The 18,880-nt window shown below is 38.4% G+C and overlaps 1 non-coding gene across 1 annotated transcript; it reads left to right on the top strand.

Annotated features, from left to right (window-relative positions):
* The first annotated feature begins 5,847 nt into the window (after positions 1–5,847).
* On the top strand, positions 5,848–5,954 carry LOC140853508 (small nucleolar RNA R71). The gene has a single exon (XR_012136578.1). It is a non-coding gene; the product is annotated as a small nucleolar RNA R71 (small nucleolar RNA).
* The last annotated feature ends 12,926 nt before the right edge of the window (positions 5,955–18,880 follow it).

The following is an 18,880-nucleotide window of genomic DNA, read 5'->3' on the forward strand; positions in this document are numbered from 1 at the left end:
AGATATTAATTGATACTTTTTTATGTCAATTTGTGACATAAATCACACCCCCCAACTTAATCATTGCTAGTTCCTTAGTAATGTACCAAAATAAGATCATATTTCAAAAAGATCCTTCCTTTGCAAATTAATTTAAGATCGAAATTCAAGAAGTTTTCTATTATTACTAAGTAATGAGCTTCGAATTAGAATCGGTAGTCAGTCTACTTAGAAGCTTTCTTAGAGTACACTTAAAATTTTATAGCACTTGTGTGAGTGAACAAGTTAACTTAGTATTTTATACACTTAGTATTTCAGTATTAACTTGTACAGGCCAATTGTATCATTTTCATAACTTAGTTCGATTAATTTCTATACACCCCAGATTAAACAAAGAACTAAGGTAGCTTTCCACACTATTTTTTTTTTTTTTTTTTTTTTTGCTGAGCATCCTGGCCTTCCCACCACCATTTGATGCGAATCTCAACACTTGACTTAGGTGAAGAGACCCGGTTACTAGGCTTAGGGCAATCCACATTTACTCTATGTTTTGTATTTTATTTCAGGCAGGTAGCTCTTTCCTTAAATTCAAATTTCTTCAATTGAAGTGTAGAGAAAATTATCTAATTTAAATAATACTCAAATCCTTAATTGGCCTTACAATTAACACCTACTTTACCTTGTTAGTGTGCATGTGCAATTGGAAGTGCTAATAGTCTTTAAATGACCTAAGCCACCAAGAGTCTAACCAGCTAATCTTCTCCGTGACTCACTACATTAGCAAATACTTTCTAACTTACTCTTATTTCTTTTATAGATTAATTTATTTCATATATATATATATATATATATATTTATTTTTTATTTTTTTTACATAATATATTAAATGCAAGAAATAACTCATAGTGGAAGAAAAAAAGAAATGATAACACCTGATTTTGTTCAAGCTCTCCCCCCAACTTGACCGACATTGTCCCCAATGGAGTTTATCTAATTTATTTGTCCTAAGCAAACTGAAAACAAAGAAAGCATTAGAAATTAAATAAGCTGGGTTGCCTCCCAGAAGCGCTAAGTTTTATGTCTTCAGCCAGACCAAACCTCGAAGCAACTTAATCAGAATAAGTTGGTTCATAAAGAACCATGGCATCTTCAACAGTCTTGACAGGTAATTCCAAGAATGGTTTTAATCGTTGACCATTAACTTTAAAGATAACACCATTACTTGGGTTTTCAATCTCAACAGTTCCGTGTGAAAAGACTTCCTTTACTAAAAATGATCCTGTCCATCTAGACCTAAGCTTTCCTGGAAACAGATGTAATCTAGAGTTATATAAGAGCACCTTTTGTCCGATATTGAAAGTTTTTCTTATAATTGATTGATCATGAAATACTTTGGTTCGTTCCTTGTATATCCTTGCATTTTCATAGGCTTCATTTCTAAGTTCTTCTAATTCATTCAATTGAAGCTTCCTATGGTTTCCAGTGTCGTTCAAATTTGTATTTAGTTGTTTGATGGCCCACATGGCTTTGTGTTCTATCTCAATAGGCAAGTGACATGGTTTACCAAACACAATCCTATAAGGAGACATTCCTAGATTGGTCTTGAAAGCGGTTCGGTATGCCCAAAGTGCATCAATTAATTTCAAAGACTAATCCTTTCTATTGGCACTAACAATTTTTTTAGGATCTGTTTGATTTGTCGGTTTGACACTTCAACTTGCCCACTAGTTTGAGGATGATATGGTGTGGCTAATTTGTGGGTGACATTATACTTTTTCATCAATATTGCAAAAGGTCGGTTACAAAAATGGGTTCCCCGATCACTAATGATTGCCCTAGGAATACCGAAACGGGAGAGAATATTTTCTTTAAGAAACTTAATGACCATTTTGCTATCGGGTGTTCTACATGCAATTGCTTCTACCCACTTTGAAACATAATCAACTGCTACTAGAATATATTCATTTCCAAAAGAATTTGGAAATGGTCCCATAAAATCGATCCCCCAAACATCAAAAACTTCAACTACCAAGATTGGGTTGAGTGGCATCATGTGTCGCTTGATGATTCGACCCATTTTCTGACATTGAGCACAACTTTTACAATATTCATGAGCATCCTTAAACAAATTGGGCCAATAAAAACCACATTGGAGAACCATAGCAGCAGTTTTTTTAGACGCGAAGTGACCCCCACATGCTTGATCATGACAAAAAGATAAAATATTCATGACTTCGTTATCTGGGATACACCTTCTAATAATTTGATCAGGACATTGTTTAAAAAGATAAGGATCATCCCAAATGAAATACTTCACTTGGGCAAAGAATTTATATTTATCTTGCTTAGTCCAATGAGAAGGTATCTTACCTATGGCTAAATAATTTACAATATCAGCAAACCAAGGTTCAGTAGACACAGACATGAGTTGCTCATCTGGGAAAGATTTATTGATGGGTGGTTCACTAGATGGTGCGACTGGAATTCGGGATAAATGATCTGCTACAACGTTCTCAGTGCCTTTCTTGTCCCTAATTTCTAGGTCAAATTCTTGAAGGAGCAAAATCCATCTGATTAAGCGTGCCTTGGCATCCTTCTTTGCTAGGAGATGTCTAATGGCTGAGTGATCGGTGTAAACAATGGTGTGGGTCCCAACCAAATAAGATCTAAATTTTTCTAAAGCAAAGACAACGGCAAGGAACTCCTTCTTAGTTGTGGTGTAGTTAAGCTGCGCATCATTTAAGGTTTTACTTGCATAATATATCACTCTAGGCAGCTTATTTATTCGTTGACCTAAGATTGCGCCCACAACATGATCGGACGCATCACACATTAATTCAAATGGTTCAGACCAGACAGGAGGATGAATGATTGGAGCTGATACAAGTGCATTTTTTAGAAATTCAAAGGATTCCAAGCACTCATGAGTAAATTCAAATTTGGTATCCTTTGCCAAAAGATTAGTCAGTGGACGTGCTACTTTGCTAAAGTTGGCAATAAACCTTCTATAGAATCCAGCATGACCTAAAAATGAACGTATTTCTTTCACAGATTTAGGTGGTGAAAGACTTGCAATTAGATCTATTTTGGCCTTGTCCACTTTAATCCCCTTTTTAGAAATGACATGGCCAAGAACTATTCCCTGTTTGACCATAAACTGACATTTTTTCCAGTTGAGAACTAGGTGCTTCTCCTTACATCGTTCTAGAACTAATTGCAGGTGATTCAGACACTCGGAGAAGGTTAGGTCAAAAACAGAAAAGTCATCCATAAAAATTTTTAAAAATCATTCTATCATATCTGAAAATATGCTGATCATGCATCTCTGGAAGGTTGCTGGTGCATTACATAGTCCAAAGGGCATTCGTCTATAGGCAAAAGTACCAAATGGACAGGTGAATGTAGTCTTTTCTTGATCTTCAGCGGCTATGGGGATCTGGTTGTAACCGGAGTATCCATCAAGAAAATAGTAAAACTCTTGTCCGGCTAGTCTTTCCAACATTTGATCAATAAATGGCAAAGAAAAGTGATCTTTCCTTGTCGCAGCATTCAACTTTCTATAGTCTATACAGACCCTCCATCTCGTTTAGGTCCTAGTTGGGATAAGTTCGTTCGCATCATTTTGGACCACTGTTACCCCAGATTTCTTGGGTACTACTTGAACTGGGCTTACCCAAGAGCTATCAGAAATAGGATAAATTATTTCACTATCTAGGAGTTTCAGAATCTCCTTTTTAACTACATCCTTCATAACTGGATTAAGCCTTCTTTGGGCTTCTCTTGTTGGTTTAGCCTCTTCCTCTAAGTATATTCTATGTTGAACTATAGAAGGGCTTATTCCTTTGATATCTGCTATGGTCCAACCTATTGCCTCTTGATTTGCTTTTAGAACTGACAATAACTCCTCCTCTTGCTTGGGATCTAGGTCTAATGCAATAATTACAGGCAAAGTTTCTTTGGGTCCTAGATATGCATACTTGAGATGTTCTGGGAGGGGCTTCAGTTCTAAAATGGGTGCTTCCTCTATCGATAGTTTAGGTGATGAGTTCACCATCTCAATGATTGGTTCAGTAGGAAGTGTCGATTCCTGATTAATCTGATTTTCTTTAAGTATTTCATTGACATCCTCAGACTCATGGATTAACCAGGGGTTAGACTCTAGGTCGACTTCATCATCACTAATGTCAATGGATTCATAAATACCATCTTGGACTACATTGACATCAGCATGAGAAGAGGATTCCTGTTCTAAGTTAAAAACATTAAGCTCAATGGTCATATTCCCAAAGGATAACTTCATTAGACCATTTCGACAATTGATTTCAGCATTGGCCATAGCTAAGAATGGTCTTCCAAAAATGACAGGTATATGTCCTTTAGGATTCGCAACTGGCTCAGTCTCTAAAACAATAAAATCTACAGGGAAAATGAAATTTTCAACCTTCATCAGAACATCCTCGACCATTCCCTTAGGGATCCTGAGAGATCTATCGACTAACTGTAATGTGATCCCAGTAGTTTGAAGTTTTTCTAATCCTAGTTGTTCATACACCGAATATGGAAGGATATTCACACTAGCTCCTAGATCTAACAAGGTCTTTTTTTATATTGGTTTCTCCAATAACACAAGAAATTGTTGGAGCTCCAGGGTCCTTATATTTAATTGGCACATGGCTAGATAGGTATGAACTGACACTTGCAGCCAAAAATGCTTTCTTTGGTACATTAGTGGTCCTTTTCCTAGTGCAAAGATCTTTTAAAAATTTGGCATAAGTTGGAACCTGATGGATTATATCTAAAAGAGGAATATTAACTTGGACTTGTTTAAATATCTCTAAAATTTTGTCTAAATGTTCAGATTTATTGGATTTCAGTCTGTTTGAAAAAGGAGCTCTAGGACTTTTAAGTACTGGACTAGATGAATTTTCAGTTTCTGGTGCTTGAGGTTGAAAGGTAGTAGTTTTAGAAGGTGACTCGGCAGATGAGTCATCTATATCATCAAGTGCAACTACCTTATTGTCTATTTATTTTCTTGATCTTAAGGTATGAATGGCATTTACACCATTAACTTGGTTTCCTTGTTGGGGTCGTGGACCATTTTGGTTCCTAGGATTTGGCTCAGGTTGGCTAGGTAACCTACCATGTTCTCGTTCACTAATGGTCGAAGCCAGCTGACTTACTTGCATTTCTAGACGGGCTATAGCTTGGGTGTTATTATTTATGAGTTGACCCGTGGTTTGCATAAAGCTGGTATGTGTCTTCATCATGGTTTCTAGGCTTTTCTCTAAAGAGGTAATTTTCTTGTCATTATCATGGAAGCCTGGCGGGTTGTTCATTACTGGGTTGGACCTTATATTTTGCTGATTGAAATTTGGATTGCCTACATTAGGATTCTGGGACCATGAGAAATTCGGGTGATTCCTCCAACCTGGGTTATATGTGGGTGTATAAGGATTGTTCAATGGTCCTTGATAGGTGGCATTCACCTGTGCACACTCATTCGAGTAGGAACATTCTTCTAAGACATGGTCTGGTGCATTGCACCCTTTACACATGGGTGCAGATATTTGATTTACATTGGCTGGTCTCTATAATTCTAAGGCTTCCAATTTACGTGTTAAGGTTGCAATCTTGGCCTCTGATGCTAGGGTTGGTTGAATTTGATGCATTCCTCCTCTTGAAGGTGTAGCTTTATCAGGTTCCCTAGTTGTTTCCCACTGTAAATTTTTCTCAGCTAGATCTTCTAAGAATTGCCAAGCTTCAGTAGTTTCTTTGTCCATAAATTGGCCTTGGCACATGGACTCTAGCATGGTTCTTGAGTTTGAATCTAACCCCTCATAGATGATCTGGCATAGTCTCCAAGTTTCTATTCCATGGTGTGGGCATTGGGTCAAAAGATTCTTGAAACGATCAAAGTACTTCCAAAATGATTCACCAGCTAGTTGGTAAAATTGATTTATTTCATTCCTAATCCTAGCTGTTTTATGATGGAGAAAATATTTTTTTAAAAATGTTCTCACAAAGCCCTCCCAGGTAGTGACAGAATAGTTTGGCAGACTATAAAGCCACTTCTTAGCATTGTCCTTAAGGGCAAAGTTGATTAATCTAAGTTTGACCTCATCCTCTGTTAATTGCAGTTTCATGGTTGCACATACCTCCTCAAATTCTCTAATAAATATATAAGCATCCTCTAATCCTGTGAATTTTGGAAGCATATTTATGATTTGAGGTTTGATTTTAAAATTGTTAGCTGTGGGTTGTGGCAACCTGATACAAGATGGTTGGATGGAGCCAACTGGATAACACAAATCCTTAAGGGTCATGGGTTGGATTGGTTCAGCCATTGGAACAACAGGAATTGACTCAATTCTAACTAGATGACCCGACACTCTTCTCCACACATGAGGTGTACGGTTCTCGATGTTTATACAATTTTTTTTTTTTTTATAAAATTTTTATGTATAAGGAAAAGAAAGAAAAGAGAAAAAGTTCTAAAGAGAAGATCCTAAGGAGTCCTAAATCTAAAGAAAAGTAATCAAATTAATTTAAATTTTAATTTTTTTTTTCCAAACAAGTGAATCAATAAATTAAACTCAATCTATCCTAGGGTTAACCTAAATCTAGACAGCTCCTAACTGTTCCAAGATGACCCTTCAAGCCTTCCAAGTGGAGATTGATCAACTAGTTAGCCAGGTAAGTATAAGAGGTGGGAGGTTCACTCATCGTTGCCTTTCTAGACACCAAACGAGTTGGCCAGGCCAACAACTGAACCAATTTAACAAACCACCCTCAGGGACTTGACTAGACACCAACTAATCAAACAACTCAAACTTGGTAGAACTTTTAGGGTTCCTTGTCCTATTGAGCTCGAATTCCTTAAGGTTGACGTCTAATTGATTTTAAGATTAAAGGTCTAGGTAATGCAATATGATGGAGATGGTTTTTGGGCTAAGGAAGGGTAATGAAATCCCCACCTTATCTTGTTAATGGGTTGATGCCCTTAGATTAATTATGAAAATGCAAATTCAAATAAACAAGATGACCAAGAATGTAAAAGATTTTAATTTAGAAATTTTTTTTTTTAATTTTGATATTTTACTTCACGATTATGAAATGTCTTTTGTTTTGTTTTATTTTATTATTTTTTTTTTTGTGATTAAGTAAATTCAAATGATTAGGTCTAAAGGAAAAGTAATTAACTAAAAATAATAAAAGAAAAATTAGAAGTGTACCTGAGTTTTCCAGCAATCACCAACTAAATATAGAAACCTAAAGGAAAAAGAAAGAGAGTTATAAAGCACGAAGAACAAATATTTGAAAACAATTTAAAATGCCAAATCCCCGGCAACGACGCCAAAAACTTGATGTGCAAATCTTAAAATTTGTAAATAAAACCGCAAGCGCACGGTGTGCAGAGTAGCACGACCAGTGAGTACGGGTCGATCCCATAGAGACTTGGTTTAAAAACGATTTTCAAATCTATGCTCAAGCGAGCTTTAACAAAAATCGAAAGTCGAAAGTTGTTTGCTAAAGACAATAAGACTAAGGATCTAGGATTTTTGAATCCACTAGATCTAGATTAGGGAATTCTACCTAGAATTTTTCTTATTGATCCTAACGACTACTCCTTTTGTCTTTCCCAAGCATAGATTATGAAGGGACTAAGGCCCAACGATAACCCATCAAGATTTTTTACAGGGGAGTAGTAACTAGGATCCCTTAGGGTTTTCTCCTCCTATGCACTGAATCAAGCATGAACTATGAAGGGACTCTGACCCAACTGTAGTTCATCAAAAATTTTTGGCAAACGAGGAAGAAAAAGAAACCCTAAGAAAAAGAAAGAACCCTATGTAAAATCCCTACTCATGATCTAGCTTCATCGCAAACCCTAGAAGGGATGCTTAGTTAGACATGATCTAAATCTACTTGCAAAATTTAAATGCAGAAAAATAAACTACCCTAATTTCATAAATTAAACTATCCTAATTGCATAAATTTAAACTGCATAATTTAAACTAACCTAATTGCATAAAATTAAATTGCATAAATTAAACTATCCTAATTGCAAGAAAAATAAATTGCATAATGTAAAGAGATGAAATTGCATAAAAATAAGATTTTATATAAAAAAAAATTTATTACAAAAATCTCAAAGCTCGAGGCTTGAGAAGAGAGCTAAAAACCCCACTATCTAGGGTTACAAGCTTGATCGAAAGGAAGAATACATAAAACAAGGGCCTTTGGGGGCTTTTTATAGGCATTTGGGGGTTATAAGGTTTTCAAAACTTTAGATGTGGGACTAAGAGATTTTAGAAGGTTGTTAGGGGGGTTTATGGTGCGCTGATGGGTCCATGGTCCATGCGCCTGTTGCTGTGGACCAGGCGGCTAACCAGATCACCAAATTAGTTGATTTTTGACCAATTTTGATCTGATTTGACTCGGGTTTGACCCAATTGAGTCTTCTTTCTTCATTCTTCAATTCCTGGGTCAATTTAACTCTGTTTTGCATAAAATTTGCGTCGTTGGAATCTTCTTTCCATGTTCTTTCTATTGATGATCTCTTATTCTGCAAAATATAATAACAAGTATCAATTTCTTAATAAAGTTAGATAATTTAGATATTAATTGATACTTTTTATGTCAATTTGTGACATAAATCAACCTCATAATCAATTCTCAAAATATAATTCTGAGTGAATGTCACTATTGTCCAAGCTTTTTATTAAATATTATTTCTGTAGGCCTTTTGGCCATGAACGATTATTAATTTTTAATAAAAAAAAATATTTATAATATCATTTTGAATGGTGTTACAATGTTTATTGGACAACTTTGTAATGGAATTTACTTTCTATCACAACCTGTTAATGTGGTTCAAACCTTCAGTAAATGCCCTAGAATAGATAATGTGTCAGAAGTCTACCTTTGGCACTGTAGGCTAGGTCATATCAATAAGAACAAGATAAACAGGTTGGCTCAAGAAGGAATTCTTGAAGTAGGTGATTCTGAATCACTTCCAACCTGTGAGTCCTGTCTTCTTGGTAAAATGACCAAGTCACCTTTTACTGAAAAAGGTGAGCGAGCCAGTGAACTCTTGGGTCTGGTACATTCTGATGTATGTGGACCCATGAGCACAAGTGCAAGAGGTGAATATTTCTACTTCATAACCTTCACAGATGACCTATCGAGGTATGGGTATGTCTATTTAATGAGGCATAAGTCAAAGTCGTTTGAAATGTTCAAACTATTTCGAAATGAGGTAGAAAAATAAACTGGGAAGTGTATTAAAACTCTTCGATCTGATCGAGGAGGTGAATACCTTTCCAATGAGTTTCTGACATATCTTGGGGAGAATGGGATTCTCTCTCAATGGACTCCTCTTGAAACACCACAGCATAATGGTGTATTTGAAAGGAGAAATCGGACCTTGTTGGACATGGTTCGATCTATGATGGGGTTTGCTGGTCTGCCAATCTTCCTCTGGGGATATGCGCTCGAATCGACTTGTTACCTTCTAAATAAAGTTTCGAGTAAGTCTGTAACCAAAACACCATATGAGATATGGATAGGACGTAAGCCAGTACTCTCGCACCTTAGGGTTTGGGGGTGTCCAGCTTATGTTAAATGTTTAATTACGGACAAGCTCGGACCTAGGTCTGACAAGTGTAATTTTATAGGATACCCAAAAGAGACCAAAAGATATTATTTCTACCTGACTGATGAGCAAAAGGTATTTGTCAGCCTTAAGATAATCTTTTTGAAAAAAGAGTTTCTTGGTGAAGAGACTGTTGCCTCTAAGATCGAACTTGACGAAGTTCGACAGGTGAAAAAACTGATACAAGTTGCTGAACCTGAATCGGATTTGATTAGATCAGATCCGAAGCCCATTGTTCAAGCACCCTTAAGGCGATTTGGTAGAGTACCGCGTCAACCAGACAGATACTATGATTTCTTGATCCGAGACAACGATCTTATCAAACTTGATGAAAATGATGAGGATCCGATCACCTACATGGATGCAATGCAGAGATCCGACTCTGAGAAATGGCTAGAGGTCATGAAATCTGAAATGGAGTCCATGAAAGTCAACGATGTGTGGACATTGGTTGACCCACCCGAAGGAGTAAAACCCATAGGGTGTAAGTGGGTCTTCAAGAGGAAGAGAGGCACAGACGAAAAGATAGAAACCTATAAAGCTCGTCTGGTTGTCAAGGGATATCGTCAATGTTATGGTATAGACTATGACGAGATATTTTTTCCTGTGGCAATGCTCAAATTCATTCAGATTATGCTTGCGATAGCAGTCCATCTGGACTATGAAATCTGGCAGATGGATGTGAAGATAGCTTTCCTAAATGGAGAACTGGATGAAGAGGTGTATATGATATAACCTAAAGGATTCACATCCACTGTTGAGTCTATGGTGTGCAGACTACAGAGGTCCATTTATGAACTTAAACAGGCATCCCAGAGTTGGAACATACGTTTTGATAGGATGATCAAGATGTATGGCTTCGTTAAGAACGGAGAAGAGCCCTGTATTTATAAGTGGGCTAATGGTCCAGTAGTGGTATTTCTTATATTGTATGTGGATGATATTCTCTTAATCGAGAATGATGTTCCTGCATTATAGGGAATAAAGATTTGGCTGTCGTCACAGTTCTCCATGAAGAATTTGGGAGAAGCTTCCTACATCTTAGGGATGAGGATCTATAGGGATAGATCCAAAAGGTTGCTTGGTTTATCCCAGTCTATGTACATAGATACTATGCTGAAGAGGTTCAGCATGGAGAATTTCAAGAAAGGCTATCTACCAATAGGCCATGGAATTCTCTTTCGAAGAGGGATTGTCCGACAACACCTCAAGAGAGAGAACGTATGGGTAGGATTCCATATGCTTCGGTAGTGGGATCTATCATATACGCCATGACATGTACACGATCAGATATGGCATACTCACTAGGGGTAGTGAGTAGATACCAATCTGATCCAGGGGAGAATCACTGGAAGGTTGTTAAAACCATCCTGAAGTATTTAAGAAATACTAAGGACCAGTGGCTTGTTTATAGTGAATCAGACTTGAGACTTATAGGGTTTATAGACTCTAGTTTTCAGTCTGATCACGATGACAGCAAAAGTATATCGGGATTTATTTTTACCCTTAATAGTGGGGCTATCTGCTGGAAGAGTTTCAAGCAACACACAGTGGCTGATTTAGTTTGCGAGGCGGAGTATGTCGCTGCATCAGATGCTGCCAAAGAAGCGGTGTGGCTAAGAAAATTCATCACCGAGCTCAGAGTAGCACCCTCCCTTGTTGGTCCAGTTCTGCTCTACTGTGATAGCTCTGGAGCTATTGCTCAGGCGAAGAAATCCAAGGCACACCAGCAGACGAAGCATATTCTGTGCCGCTACCATCTCATCTGGGAAATTATGGATCGAGGTGACGTCGACCTTCTGAAGATCGACGGAAAGGAGAACCTGGCCGACCCATTCACTAAAGCCATTGCGGTGAAGGAGTTCGACGACTACAAGTCGAAGATGGGTATTAGATACTGCACCAATTGGCTTTAGGCCAAGTGGGAGATTGTTGGGAATAGTGTCCCAAAGTCAATCGTCAGTCTGTTGACGGTTGTGCTCATTTTTGTATATGTACATGAATTATGAATTAATAAAAATTATTTTGATATTTTTCATCATAAAATATTTTATCTTCTAATGAACTCCTATGTTGTGGTGAAGTCCTTAGGACTATTTAGACTCGACAAAGGAGGATTTGTCGTTTAATCCTTAAATCTGTTCGTGACTAAATGATACGTTGTTACCAAGGACGATAATGTTTATCAAGCATAGGTCCTTGTGTGCCATATAGGTTGGTTGTCCTCTTAACCAATGAGTGTGGAGACACTGGTATGGCATACAGATGAGATGTAAGGGTACATCTGCACTGAACGTGACCGACTCCGGAGCTATTTCTGCTGTCAAAATTTGCTCTGATGGAATATGGGTATAAATGTCCCTCCGATCTGAGACCGCTAGGTGACTTACAAGCAACTCACTGCACTTAGGCACTGGACTACCTGAATTTTTAATTCAGTGACGGAAGGCTGCTGGGTGTAGTCAAGTACTTGACTTGTCGGTGCGTGTGTCAAGATAGGATTGACCACTCCAGTTTAGGAGCTGTGTACAGTTATGTTTCAATTTAGCAAAACCTTGGCCAGGGTAGTCTTTGTGAGGAGTCACAGGACTGTTCGAGTTGAGCACGATTCGGATGATCTAATCAGGGTTGACAGTTTAACCCTGAGTCGTCCTAAACACAGAGGTCAAAAGGATGAATTATACAGTAACCATATTCATGTAGGTTCTGAGTGTTGCGATTGTGACTATTTGACCTATCCGATCGTCGGGTATCATTGCTAGATGGTCACTTCGATTAGTACAGGAATTGGTTCCTGTGCTACCGGCCTAGGTTCGAACCGTGGGGTCACACACATTAGAGATTCTTATCTGATCTGATGGCTGATGAAGAGTTTTAATGCTCGTGAACTATGAGTCTTACATGTCTGGGACTCTGTGATCGAGAATCAGATTTTTCTGATCATGAGTCCCACACATTTTGGGTACCGAGGTCAAGAGTCCCACTGGTTTGGGACTCTTCGATCAGGGTTACATATCGATGAATTCTGATGTCGATTATCCATCAGATTTGGACTCAATATTTATGAGAGGTTTAATTAGTGTTTTGATCACTAATTAACTCAATTTGATTGAGTAATTATTTTTGGATCAAGTCCAATTGAATTGGATTCAGTTGGGTTTGATCCGATTAGGTTAAGAGTTGACCTAATCGTCGAGATGGTTTGGTCCCTAATTTGATCAAGGGTTGGGCTTAATCAATTTTTGATTTGATTAAAATTTTATTGAGCCTAATTAAGCCTAATTAAGTTGGGTTTAAATTAGTCTAATTGGGCCTAACTTATTTGGTTCAATTAGGTTGGTTTAAATAATGAAACCACCTTGACCCATTCTCCCTGCGCCACCTCACTTCCACTGCGCCCATTTGAATTCACGAGAAGGAAGTTCTCATAAATTTTTCCTCATGCAAAGCCCTCCTCATGCCCTACTTTAATGCGCCAAATGAGTGGATAAGGATGATTGGTTGGCCATTCAAATTCAAAATAAAGTTTGAATTTGAATGAGCAACCAATCTTAGCGCCTTGACCTTATCCTCTTTTAGCGCCCCATTTATTACACGAGAAAATGTTTCTTATGAAATCACTCATGCACAAATTAAGCCATGCCCTCTTCTTCTCATGCCCTTAGTGGATAGGGATAAATTGATTTTCATTTAAATTCAAAATTTGATTTGAATTCAAATGTGCAATTACTCATCTTTATCCTCTCACGTGGATAAGTCGTTTGATATTGTTTTAAAAGGAGGAGAAGAGTGGGGCGTGTGCAAAAAAAATTTTGGAGAAAAAATTTGGGCATGAGGAATCCTTGTGTGCAAGGTGAAGGTTTATATCCTTCCGAGAGAAAAAGAAAGAAAAGAAAGAAAAAGTGTGCGCAGGGTTTCAGTGAGTTCTTCAAGGTTTCAGTCTAGAGTTCGGAAAGTGAGAAGGTGAGCTACGAGTGTTGTGAGCCCACCAATTTCAGAAAGATCTTTAACATTTTCTCAAGCATGTCTGCTGATGATCCGGAGCATCCAAAGAATCGACAGACATCGATCGAAGGAGTTCGATCAGCATCGGCCGTCGAAAGGGCTCTACAACGAGCTCGCACTCGTGAGGAGTTGATCAGATCGGAAGCTTCATGTGGATGATCTGCAGAGGTCAGACACGCTGTGTGGCTGCATCACGATGATCAGACTCTCTCGATGATAATCAGATTGTGGCGATCTACTACCCGCACAAAGATATTGTATTCTGAACACATTACAGTAAAGTGTTTACTGTTCAAATTCAAATTTTAAATTTAAATGCATGCATACTATATATCATATTTAGATCCTAGTGTAGGATAAATTTTTATTAATTAATTAGATTAATTAATAATTTTTACTGTAAAATAGTGATTTTGAAAAAATTTTAAAATTACCATTTTACCCCTACACTGAATTTTCCCCACACCTACTCCATACCCTTCCTTCATTACCTCTGACCTTCCAAGATAGAATATGTCTTGAGAGATGTCCAAGCGCCTGTGGCAACCACCTAGGAGGTAGGCCTTAGATTACAAGGTCCTACAATAAGGGTACTACTAGCCGAATATCTATGAAGATGCTACCAAGTTCATGAAGTGCTCTGACCAGTGCCAGCGACACTCGAGTATTCAATACTTATCGGTAGCCCCTCTCTCTCCAAAATCGGCTCCTCTTAGCCATTCGCTCAGTGGAGGATGGACATTCTTGGCCCATTCCCATAGGACACTAAGTAGGGAAAGTTTTTCATAATAGTGATCAACTACTTTATCAAGTGGGTTAAAGCCAAACCACTCATCTAAATCACTAAGAAGAATGTCTGTGACTTTATTTGGAAGAACATTTGTCACTTTGATCTACCTTGAATCATCATCATCGATAATGATCGATAATTCAACAATACCCGTTTTTGTGAGTTCTATCAAAAATTCCACATCAATCATCACTTCACCTCCATTGGATACCCTCAAACTAACGGAGAGGCTGAAGTAATCAATTGGACCATCTTGCAAGGCTTAAAGACCTAGCTAGATAAGGCCAAAGGACTCTACATGGATGAACTACACAACATTCTTTGGACTTGTCGCACCACATTTCGGCTTCCAATGGGTGAAACACCATTCAAACTTACTTTTGGAACCAAGGTGGTTATCCCTGCAGAAATAGACCTACCCTTATATCGAGTAAAGATCTTTGACGTGCAGAAGAACTCGAAAGATTTGTGAGCAAATTTGAATCTCCTAGAAAAAATTCAGGAGAAGGCACGAATTTGGATGGCGGCATACTGATAGCATGCCGCACGCTACTACAATGCCAGAGTGAAGGAAAAATACTTCCACCTTGAGATCTAGTACTTAGGAGAGTTGAGGTTAGCTAGCCTATAGAACAAGGAAAGTTCCCACCCAACTGGGAAGGACCATATCGCATCACTGAGGTAGTATGTATTAGGGCCTATTGTCTGGAATAGTTGAATGGAACACCCTTACCCCGATCTTGGAACTCGGCCAACCTCTAACCCTACTATCAGTAGAGAGCATCTTGTAAAAGCCTGCAATAAAACTCTAATTTTTTTATGACCAAAAAATACTGTCAAGTGAAGCAGACTAGAACCACAGGGACTCAAGTTAGGCCAAGCCACCATACCTCTTAAAAGACTTGGGTTGAGCCAAATCTCTCCAAATGGGGTCCCCATGCCCAAAAGCCTCGACTGCGTCACCCTCAAAAGTACAAAGCTCCGAGCCTCGGATAATAGTAAGCTCACATTGGTTGAAAAATCTCAAGAAAGTCTCAAATCAAGCTAGGCCACCACATCTTTTGGAAGCCTTGGGTTGAGCCAAACCTCCCCAGGCTAGATTACTATGCTTGAAAGCCTTGGCTGCCTCACCCTCGAAAGCAGAAGGCTTCGAGCCTCAGATAATAGTAAGTCTACGATAAGTTAAAGAACCTCAAGAAAGTTTCAAGTCAAGCTAGGCCACCATGCCTCTTGGAAGCTTTGGTTTGAGCCAAATCTCCTTAGGCCGGATCACCACACACAAAAGTCTCAGTTGCCGCCCTCAAAAGTAGAAGGCTCCGAGCCTCATATAAGAGTAAGCCTATGTTGGCCGAAAAATCTTGAGAAAGTTCTAGAGTATAGACCCCCCAGGCCAGGCTGCCATACTCATCTTCTTCGAGTCTTGAAGATTACAATATGAATGTTTCTCAAAGTCCGAAGTAAAGGATGACTGAGCCACCAATAAATTTTCTTTTTGCCGACCAAGGAAGGTCGAGTCCTCGAAAGGAATCTATTGAAGCAGAGGAACAGAAGCTAGAGGAAAACAATCCCTCGAATTACAGCATCACAGAAGCATTCATCCAGAAACACATGTCTGGTCTAATTTGATATGATCAAGGTACATAGATCTGACTTCAAAAGTATTGAGTTTATAGTTAAAAAAAAAGAAAGTATTGAGTTTATGGGAGTCCTAGTCCAACTATGATTCCCATGACTTACCAATTTTAGTTTTGCACCCTATTAAATAATTTTTAGGGATACTTTAAAGTATTGTACAAGTATTTGGGCACTATAAAAAAAGGTTAGAATCCCAAACTGATTGGGGTTGGAGGTGGATGGTATCAAATAGGAAAGCCCACTTTGACTAGGACAAGCCCACATCCAATTGTAAGAATCCAAGTTAATGACAAAGTTCCTGCTTAGGATCTAATCCTAATTTAAAATGATTTGAAGAAGAGGTGGGCAGCTATAGATAAGATACTAAATGCAATTAGAACAGGAGACCATGTCCTAGATATCAGGGAATAGAGTTAAATTAAATGAGGTCTTTTTATATGTGCAAGTATTTGGGCCAGCCACGTGGATGATAAAGCGAAAATTTAGTGCAGGGGCAAAATGGTAATTTTAAAACTTTTTCAAAATTATTATTTTACAGCAAAATTATTAATTAATCTCATTAATTAATACTAATTAACCCTACACTATGATCTAAATATGATACAACAGCATGCATTTAAATTTGAAATTCAAATTTGAATTAGTAAACGTTTTACAGTACTATGTTCAGAACACATCACCTTTTGCGGGTAGTCGATCACCGCAATCTGATAACCATCGGGGAGCTCTGATCATCATGTCGCAGTCACATAAATGTCTGGCCTCTGCGGATCGTCCACACTAAGCTCCCATCTGATCAGCTCCTCACGAATGCTAGTTCGTGATTTCACCCTTTTCATGGTAGATGTTGATCGAACTCCTTCGATCGATGTGTGCCGACTTCTTGGATGCTCCAGATCATCTGCACAGTTGCTTGAGAGGCTGATGGATCTCTCCCTAAAATTTGGTGGACTCACGACACTCGTGGCACACCAATCTCACTTCCCGAACCCTAGATAGAAACCCTAGGGTACACTCCAAAAACCCTGCGCCCAATTTTCTCTCTTTTCTTTCTTTTTCTCTCGGAAGGTTTTGGACCTTCACCTTACGCAGAAGCCTTCCTCATGCCCCAAAGTTTCTCTCCTAAAATTTCTATGCACGTCCCACCTTTCTCCTCTTTTTAAAACAACGTCGAACGTGTCTTATCCGCGTGAGAGGATAAAGACAAGAGGTTACACATTTGAATTCAAATCAAATTTGAATTCAAATCAAATTTGAATTCAAACGAAAACCAACTTATCCCTATCCTTTTGGGCGTGAGAAGAGAAGGGGTGTAGCTCTTTTTGCATGGAAAATGTTTCACCAGAAACCTTTTCTCATGTAAGTAATGTGGCGCACAAAATGGATAAGGATGAAAGGGCAAGTGATAAGTTATCCATTCAAATTCAAACATGCTTTGAATTTGAATGGCTAACTAATTATTTTATCCATCCATATGGCGCACAAATGAGGGTGTGGGGAAGGGTTTTGCATGAAAAAAATTTCACGAGAAGTTTCTTCTTGTGAATTCAAATGGGTGCAAGGAAGTTGGGTGTCGCAGGGAATTTAAAACAAGGTGGTTTGATTCAAATTGAGCCAACCTAGTTTAAAATAGGTCAAGCACAATTAGACCAGATTAAACCCAACATAATTAGGCTTAATTAGGCTCAATAAAATCTTAATCAAATCAGAAATTAACTAAACCTAACCCCGAATCAAATCAGGGACTAAACCACCTTAGCGATTAGGTCAACATTTAACCTAATCGGGTCAATCCAAACTGAATCCAATTCAATTAGACTTGATCCAAAAATAATTACTCAATCAAATTGAGTTAATTAGTGATTAAATCACTAATTAAATCTCTCATAAATATTGAGTCCAAATCCGATGGGCAATCAGGCATCAGAGACCATCGATATGAAACCCTGATCAAAGAGTTCAAATTTCAAATTCAAAATTTGAAATTCAAAATTTGAAATTCAAAATTTTGACCCCGGTACCCAAAATGTGTGGAACTCATGATTAGAGAATCCTAATTCTCAATTATAGAGTCTCAGATAGATAAGACTCATAATCAGCCATCAGATCAGAAAGGAACCTCTAATGTGTGTGACCCTGCAGGTTCGAACCTAAACCGGTAGCACAGGAACCAATTCCTGTACTAATCGAAGTGACCATCTAGCAATGGTACCCGATGACCGGATAGGTCGAATAATCGCAATCGCAACATTCAGAACCTACGTGAATATGGTTACCATATAATTCATCCCTTTTGACCCCTGTGTTTAGGATGACTCAGGGTTAAACTATCAACCCTGATGATATCATCCGAATCGTGCTCAACTCAATTAGTCCTGTGACTCCTCACTAGGACTACCCTGGCCAAGGTTTTGCTAAATTGAAACACGACTGTACACAGCTCCTAAACTGGAGTGGTCAATCCCATCTTGACACACGCACTGACAAGTCAAGTACTTGACTACACCCAGCAACCTTCCGTCACTGAATTAGAAATTCAGGTAGTCCAGTGCCTAAGTGCAGTGAGTTGCTTGCAAGTCATCATGTCGGTCTCAGGTCGGAGGGATATTTATACCCATATCCCATCGGAGCAAATCTTGACAGCAGAAATAGCTCCAGAGTTGGTCACGTTCAGTACAGATGTACCATTACATCTCACCTGTATGCCATACCAGTGTCTCCACACTCTTTGGTTATGAGGACAACCAACCCATATGGCACACAACGACCTATGCTCGATAAACGTTGTCATCCTTGGTAACAACGTATCATTTGGT

The sequence above is a fragment of the Elaeis guineensis genome, chromosome 13 (genome assembly GCF_000442705.2).
Source record: "Elaeis guineensis isolate ETL-2024a chromosome 13, EG11, whole genome shotgun sequence".
NCBI lineage: Eukaryota > Viridiplantae > Streptophyta > Magnoliopsida > Arecales > Arecaceae > Elaeis > Elaeis guineensis.